A 9,085-nucleotide genomic window follows, 5' to 3' on the forward strand; every position below is an offset into this window, starting at 1 on the left:
CGACTCGCACTTAACCGGTCTATTACTAGCCACGTAGGTCTTAGGTAGGTATAGCGTGGGACCGAAATGACTGTGTTTACATATTTGCTCAATTTTCCTGTGAATTATACTGCATAATACATATCAGGAGTATTTTCTTTAGATATTATATATTAAATCACTATGTTAATTGAGACACAAATAAAAATGTTACAATTTATTTAAACTCAACTGCGGCAGATTAGAAAGATAATATCAAAAAACTTTCCTTAGTTACAGCGGATGGCCTAAATCCGCAGAGACGTGATAAGGTGGCCTAAATTCGCAAGGACGGGATAACTGTGTTTACATATTAGGTACTATTGGCGTCACTCAGAAAAGCAGGTATTATTTAAATATTTTTATCGAATTATTGGAATGTCCTCTCCAAAACCAACACAAAAAAACACAAGTTTAATGTGTAAGGTTATCCGAGAGTTTTAATCTAAACAAACTAATGCCAAAATAAATAATTTAATTAGAGCGTGATTGCTATCACAACGTCTAATTATTCAGTTCACAATCCAAATACCGAAAATATGCGATATCGCTCCGAATCTCAGAAGGAGACTGAACTAAAACCTTCGAAACACCCGTATTTATGCAAGTTCAATCTTGTTGGCCTCCTAGCAACAGATTGTATGACATCGAATGAGCCAAATATCGACTTTATCAAACTACCTACATTAGATAAATTAATAATTTTATATTATTTTTGACAACTCAAATCAATTTTTAAAAATAACCTTACAGTTCGGCCGTCCTGAATTTAACACGTCCTCGTGTTTCTAATCAATCTTGTCATGTCAGTCGCGGGCTTCCTTGCCCTAAGTCAAATCCAAATCATGGGCTATCCTGCCCTCCGTCAAATCATTAAAACCTACCCTTGAACTGCCGAACTCTCAGTTTTAATATCAAGTCAACAATAAATCCAAACGACTAACTTCTCATTCGATGTATACAAAATCTGAACCACTTATTGCAAATTACTTTCCACTTCACAAAAGACTAAATTCTTAAAAAAAAAACTAAAAATTTTAATCACCAAATCAAACTCAATAAAAATTTTAATCAAATGTGGGTTGTTTACAAAAAGATACCAAAGCGAATTTAAGACAACGTGAGACACGTCCCACTTCTGAATTATTGGCGTCACTCAGAAAAGCAGGTATTATTTAAATATTTTTATCGAATTATTGGAATGTCCTCTCCAAAACCAACACAAAAAAACACAAGTTTAATGTGTAAGGTTATCCGAGAGTTTTAATCTAAACAAACTAATGCCAAAATAAATAATTTAATTAGAGCGTGATTGCTATCACAACGTCTAATTATTCAGTTCACAATCCAAATACCGAAAATATGCGATATCGCTCCGAATCTCAGAAGGAGACTGAACTAAAACCTTCGAAACACCCGTATTTATGCAAGTTCAATCTTGTTGGCCTCCTAGCAACAGATTGTATGACATCGAATGAGCCAAATATCGACTTTATCAAACTACCTACATTAGATAAATTAATAATTTTATATTATTTTTGACAACTCAAATCAATTTTTAAAAATAACCTTACAGTACTTATTCACTCACCTGTTAATAATTACACCTGCTGTGGAATACAAAAGAATCATGTTTATAGTCTTCAAAGATTATAGCACTATTCTGTTGAAGATGAAGATAGGACTAAAAATGTCAATTTTTAACATAAATTTGGGAGAAATTGCCTAAATTTGTAGGCATTGGGATAGCTGAGGATACAATAATTCACTTTAATTTATTGCAAACTAAGTATACCCTAGGGCGGAATACAAAGTATTAGATATATCGTGATTCAAGATTATTATTATTATAGTTCTGTTAAAGAGATAAATTCATAAATAAAGACTAAAATTAATGATATCATCTTTCTAACTAAGGTGGGGTTATATGCAGCAGTTTAGTTTTAATTTAAATGAGGGTTCTTTTGTTTTCTCGTAGATCTCAAAGGGGTTTGAAATATTTTTGTATGGAGCCTAGCCTGCCTATATATCCTGGCTGTACCTACTGGTGGCGTCATCAGTACAACAGTCTAGCTGCCAGTACAACTTTGTTAGCTTATGGAAGATTTTGTCTGATACAATACTTGCTTGTATTAATGGCAGCTATTGATTAATGCTAGTCTTATAGTGGAGTCAATAAAGCAGTAAAATAACCAATCTTAGGAAGTCCTCAGAAACAGCTCCGATTTTGATGTTTTTTTTTTATTTTTGTTTTTTATATATTATTTAAAATCAGAAATTAAATCTACATTTGAATAGTGAACAAATAAGTCATTTATTTGTCATTTGATAGCATTTGACCTCCTCTACAACCTCTCAAACAGAAGGTAACGTTTTACTGGGCTTCATGTATAGATGTCATACATATGGATTAAAAAAAAATTAAAATTATTTCCCCGCTTCAAAACGTTTCTGATTTTAAATAATATATAAAAAACAAAAATTATAAAAAAAGAAAACACCAAAATCGGAGCTGTTTCTAAGGTCTTCCGACGAAAAGCCTCGTTTACTTCACTATTATGGGTGGCGCTACTTTGGAAACTAAGAAAAGCGGTGGACTACTATAGGTAGGCCAAAATATACAAAGCCCCTTTCTCTTTAAATCATGATGAATTTATGACATCACGTTACGTTTAATTTCGTATAAAATTACGTTTATCACGTATAATTTCCATTACAAAACATTGTTTTTTAATGTCTAGGTAGCTTTAAGTTATCTAGTTTACAAATTATTATTATTTATAGGTATTTTAAATGTTTCAATTATATTCTCTGCCGTGCTTTTATTTATTGATGTTGCATGTGTATGTGATGAATGTTAAATAAGTGAATTTCTATTGACGTGTAACCATAACATAGATGTGTAATTAATTGTTTATTTTTATAATTAGACACTTCTTTATATGCAGCAGTTTAGTTCTAATTAGGTTGTTTTGGTCGAATTTGAATCAAATTTTGTAATGTAGATTTTTTAAATGTATAATTTCTATAACAAAAACATTGTTTTTTAAGTTATCTAGTTTGTAAATTATTATTTATATTCTAAATATTTTAAGTATATCTGTCCATGCATTCATCTATTTAAATAGTGTATTGCTGTTAGGCTAAGTATAAAAAAAAATTGATGTTAAGTGTTGGTAAATGATAAGTGGATGTTTTAACTGAATAAATAAATGTGAAATTGATTGTTTTTATTTTATGAGTATGCTAATACACTATTAGTCCAGTCAAATTAGCGATTAACCTCGGAATGAGAGGGAATGATGTGCATTTTAGTACATACTCGTACCTCCATTTTGGCGTTCTAAAAATCTCAAAAGTCACATAAAACCTCGCTCATGTGTCGTAAGTTATTCAAAGTCAAAATTCACAAAAATTAGTCTTTCGCATTTTCCAGCTAAACGGTAATTTTTATCATAAAAAGGTTAGACAAAAATTATTGTAGATCATAAAATTATCTACAAAAAATTTTTCACACCTTTTTTCTAAGAGTCCTGATATATCACGATTCTAAAAGTTAAATCGATGTATTGCAGATGTCAATAATTCTTGACGGAAAACCCTATAGTGACATTTTAGGCCCGACCGGGACTCGAACCCGAGACCTCATGATAAATAAGCTACTCACGACAAATGACAAATTTTAAATAGTGAATGCAATATTATATAATAATTTGACATGTTTGTTACATTAAATAAATTCAATAAATTTTGCACGCCATGCTTGGCAGAATATGCGATTCCACATAATATTTAAGACCAATGTACTCGTATATTAAACCATATTCTAGCAAATAAACACTTCTTATTCTTATTCACGAGACCAATAATAATATACACGAAGTACCTCCACTGAACTGATTTTTTTAATAAATACCATTTTCAACCATCATATTAATGCAAGATTATTATGTACCTAAATGGCAAGATCTCGCGAGATCAAAGTTTCCGATTTCGCGAGATCTCGCCTTGGCTGGAACCTCGAGAGACTGCATTCCCTGCTTGAAGCCTCAGGGAGAACAGGTAGGTTGGTAAGTATGATATCAGGTGACACGAGTACATAATATCTTCAGGGTGATATCGTGTTGAGCATAGCAAGCACAAAGCATGCAAGTGATGCAAATTTATGCAAAACGCAAAATTTGTATTTGATCTCTCGAAGGAGCAAGCCGTCTTCTCGTCTAATATAAAGTTACAACAACATTGCAAGTTTGGGATGTACCTACCATGTGTAATCATCATCATGATCAACCCCTCAGATCCGTGTTCAGTAGTAGACAGGTGATAGGTTAATCATAATCATGATGATCTAAGATTAGGCATGATAGTTTTTACCTATTTGCATTGTTGAAATAAGGAAGGATGATAGTGTGAAAGAGAGGCATGGTTTCTGTATCCTTTTGTTTCCTAGAAAAGATGAACTTGATGAACTACTCGCAAGACGGGCGTTCTGGGTAGTTCTGGCACGTGGTGGTAGTGGAGAGTTTCTGTCCTTTTCACAAATTTTAAGTGTGACAAGCACTGTTTCTAGCATTCCAACGTACAAAAAACTAGCAGTTTAGCTAGTAGCCTGATAATCTTCAAAATTATTTTGAATTAAACTAATCCACTGAAATTTGCACCTTGATATGAAAAAACGATTATAATACCAGAATTACGAAACAAAGAGTAATGAATTATACGTCGTTTGAATTGGCATTAAATCAACAAGTTTTTCTGATACAGGGTCACTTTTCTGTAGTACATTTTTTTTCACAGTGCTCTCTTAAAGTGACATTTAATTTTTGGTAACGCTTTAAAAGTTTTGGAATAAAATTAATTGCTCTTGTAATTTGGTACCCAGAGTCAAAGTCGTTGGCGACAGCTAGTTATTAATGAAAGGTAAAAACACAGTCAAGGGGTAACTTTTAATCCTGTAAAAAATCCTTTACGATGCTGTCTAGGTTCCGATGCTCTTAGTCGTTAAAAGGCTTTTAGGCTGGTCATGCCTTGCCTCCGTAGGTAACCATCAAGAGGTAAACTGGGGCTGGAATTTGACTGGAAGTTTTCTTGATATTCTCGTTCGCTTATCACGTAATGTCGTATCTGCACATGATACTGAATTTCGTAGTTAAATGGCTTAACATAGACTAAGTGACCCACTCTGGGCTCACTCGGGTGGAATATTACTTTGAAAATTTTTCTTTGTTGTCTATAATACATGAATGAAATAATATCTATGTTAAAATTCAAAATATTTTTATTCAATTAGACTTTTAGTATAGTAACTAGTTATAAATAAATACGCAAAATATCAAGCATCTCGAGTGATTTTTGTTCATTTCAATGGTCAATTTTTGTTTCGTTTTATATGCGAGAAAACTCTCGTCATCAATAAAATTATCAATCGATAGACTGAGAAATACGAGTATATATTTCTCTTTTGGTGGATTAAATTGATGGACATCGGCGTTGCAGTAGACGTGTTTGTTGTATGAGGTCTTATGATCGACTCCTTATAACACTAATTATAACTATAATGTAACTAACACTAATGTCATATAATGTTAATTAACACTAATTATAATTATAATGTAAACTTACAAGCTATAATTGGCTTAATAATACTTATTTCTTAATCTTATCTACGTAATTTTGCATCACCTTTTTCTAATTCTATGCGTAACAACCTTCATATTACAAGACCTACACTGCTGGATATTGGTCTTTTATAGGGACTTCATCACGCCATAGTCTTGTGCTACCTGAATCTAGCGGCTCCCTGCGACTCCACCGATTTTGTCTACGTCGTCTCCACAATGTCTTGCCCACCTAGTGAGGGGTCTTCCAACGGGTGTGAAATCGCCATTCTAGCATCTTTTACCCTCAACGTCTATCGTATTTTCCGACTACACTTTCGAACTTTAGAGAAAACGCTCCTTTCAATCTCTGGCTAGCAGAACTCATTGGTTATGCTGTTCTTTGAAAGGATCTTTTAAAACTATTTGCCATTTTATTTTTAATGATCAAACACCCAAAGATATTTGAATTTCCAATTTCCTTAAGAGGGGTCTCTCCGTCACTCGCTCCATACAAACGTAGTTCCAATTTCATTTGAACATTAAGCAACCAAAGTCCATGAAATTTTGCAGACATATTCTAGAAACTAATATCTATGCCTGTGGTTTTCCAGATTCTGTTAAAATATTCGATTTCAAAGTTACGTGGTCTTAAAAATTCACATACAAATCTTTGAGCCCCTGTAATTTTAAAACTACATATTTTTGGAAAAATCTAAAACACCACAGGCACAGATATTAGTTTCTAGAATATTTCGGCAAGATTTTCATGGACTTTGGTTGCTTAGCATTCAAATGAAATTGGAACTACGATTGTATGGAGGCAAGTGACGGAAAGAGCCCTGTTAACTTCCAGGCGGCGTTTCCAGTTGTATAATAATTGCAACCCGCGTCAAAAGACCCTTGTCAAGTTGACGGTGCTCGCAATGAAATATTTCACGCTGATTCGTTCGCTTTTTGATATCGATATCAATGAAATTTCATATAATAGATCTCTAAAAGGTAGATAAATATTTTTTTTAATATTATAATAAATAAATGAATCTCTCTCTCTGCCGCATAGGTAACGCATAGATTTTTTAAATGTATGCATAAATATAAATAAATATAGATAAATAATGATTTCACGGATGCTAATATTATGTTACCAAATGCTATTACTGAACCCATCTGAAATTGTATATCTAACGAGGTTCACGATATTTGTGTGTGCCCGAAGTGGCAGCATGAATGAAATCCTTTCCCTTTGTTGTGTATCGGTAATTGGGCTGCTATTCCGTTTCAATACTCGCATACATTTCTTTTAGAATAAAGACCTATAAAGAAAAAGTTCATGGAATAATTTATAAAAATGTTTTTTCAGTTTGTTGAAGTTTTCAAAAATTATTTTATGAGGTACTAGGTAACAATAAGATGCATCAAGAAAACTAATTTCAGATAGTTCTGAACAGATTAACTATGTATATAGAGAGCCCGCGAGGGCCAAATCTTCGTTATTTTATCAAAGCTGAAAGTTTAAAGGTGGCGTTGGTGGGCAAGTAACAAAGGTGTAAAAAAAATCTTACGTCAAAGGATAAAGTGTAATTTTTATTATTTTCTTCGGAATAGTATTAGAAATCACTGTATGTATTGCCAGATACCTGGAGTCGTGGCAATCCCCTGCCAGACACCCTTAAAGTTTGATAAATTGTTAAAGTTTAGAAAGAAGTTCTTGCTCCTTTACAGTTTGTAACACTTAATTCTTTGGCAATTCTTACCCGTATCTAAATTATTATTCCGTTAAAGTTTTTTGATGAATTAGCCCTTCTCTGCCCTGCACTGCTCTGAATTACGTCGCCTGCGTCTCAGCTTACGCTTAGCCGACTTGCAGACAGACGCGTGTCGCCACAGATGCGGTCTGCGGATAACCTTTGTGAACTTATACCGATTTTCACCGGCTCGCTGTCAGTTGTGACTAGACAGACTTGTCTCCCGAGATCGCACTGCTCGTGGAGATACAAATTAATCAAAGGCCGTGACCTATGGGTTTGTTTCATGTAGATACTGGAGAGTTCGTTGTGAAATCATCGTTCAATATATTCGATATTGGTTTGCGGGATCTAGGTCAGCCTCTGTGTTGTTTCATAAGTGATCTAAAGAAGTATGAACTCTGGGCATTTTATCAAGGAGTGTTCTAAGAACATACGTATAATCCACGGTCGACAATTTTAGTTGATGATTGTTTATGATATCAAAATTAAAATTTTAAACATAGGTATTCACTCAATGTAAGTAGGTAGGAAAATATTATGTCGAGACTCTGGGATTGTCCCATCTGTGAGACACTTTATACGGCGTTTCGTGAACAAGATATTTCGTTTGGTAGGATGGATCCACAGAAATCCAAATAAAGGCATAGAAGGGCTGTATAAACGATGGATCCTTAAGACTCAGGAAGGATTTAAGAAGTGGAGCCATCCAGATTTTTGATGCTAATTTTCGGGGGAAGGTCCCTCCAGTGTGATCTTGATACCTACATCAATTGAGCTACCTACTAGGCCAAGTTTGGGTATTACATGGTATAATATGTAGGTATCGTTGAAACGTGTATTCTAAATGATGCAGCTAGTAGATGCACTATGCACTATGCATGATTAGTTTATGATGATCGAGCATAGGCACGCATTTGCATTAAGATAATTTTGTTATAGAGTTCAAAATAGGTTAAAAAATTAAAAAATATAGTTATATTGAATTTATATTTTTTCTTATAGTTATATTTTTATTGAATTAGTAAAAATTAGTAAAAAGTAAGTTCTTATTATTTAATCTACTCCGTTTTGTCACTGATAGTGTACTATCACTAGCAATTCCCACGGCTTTGTGCCAGTGAATTTAGTCTCTTAAATAATGTTATGTTTATCCCACTAAAACCGGTTTTTCTTTTTATTGCACAACCAATACGTCATACAATTTAAGGGGATTCATACAATTTAAGCCATGAGAACCTTATTAGGGTTCCGTACCTCAAAAGGAAAAACGGAACCCTTATAGGATCACTTTGTTGTCTGTCTGTCTGTCTGTCTATCCGTCGTGTCTGTCAAGAAACCTACAGGGTACTTCCCGTTGACCTATAATCATGAAATTTGGTTGGTAGGTAGGTCTTATAGCACAAGTACAGGAATATCTGAAAACCGCGAATTTATGGTTACATCATTTAAAAAAAATGTGTTTCAATTTTCAAAGTAAGATAACTATAGCAAGTGGGGTATCATAGTATGTAAGGGCTATACTTGTACATCCTAAAACAGATTTTTATTTATATGTATTTTTGATTTATCGTGCAGAATGTAAAAACTACCCGAGTACGGAACCCTCAGTGCGCGAGTTTTCTTCCAGTCTTAAGAACACCATAAGAAAGTGTAAGACGGGTTGTGGCAAAAACTTTGATTTTGAAGTTTATTTTCTTGGGATATAAATTAAATAATTAT

The sequence above is a fragment of the Maniola jurtina genome, chromosome 8 (genome assembly GCF_905333055.1).
Source record: "Maniola jurtina chromosome 8, ilManJurt1.1, whole genome shotgun sequence".
Classification (NCBI taxonomy): Eukaryota; Metazoa; Arthropoda; class Insecta; order Lepidoptera; family Nymphalidae; genus Maniola; species Maniola jurtina.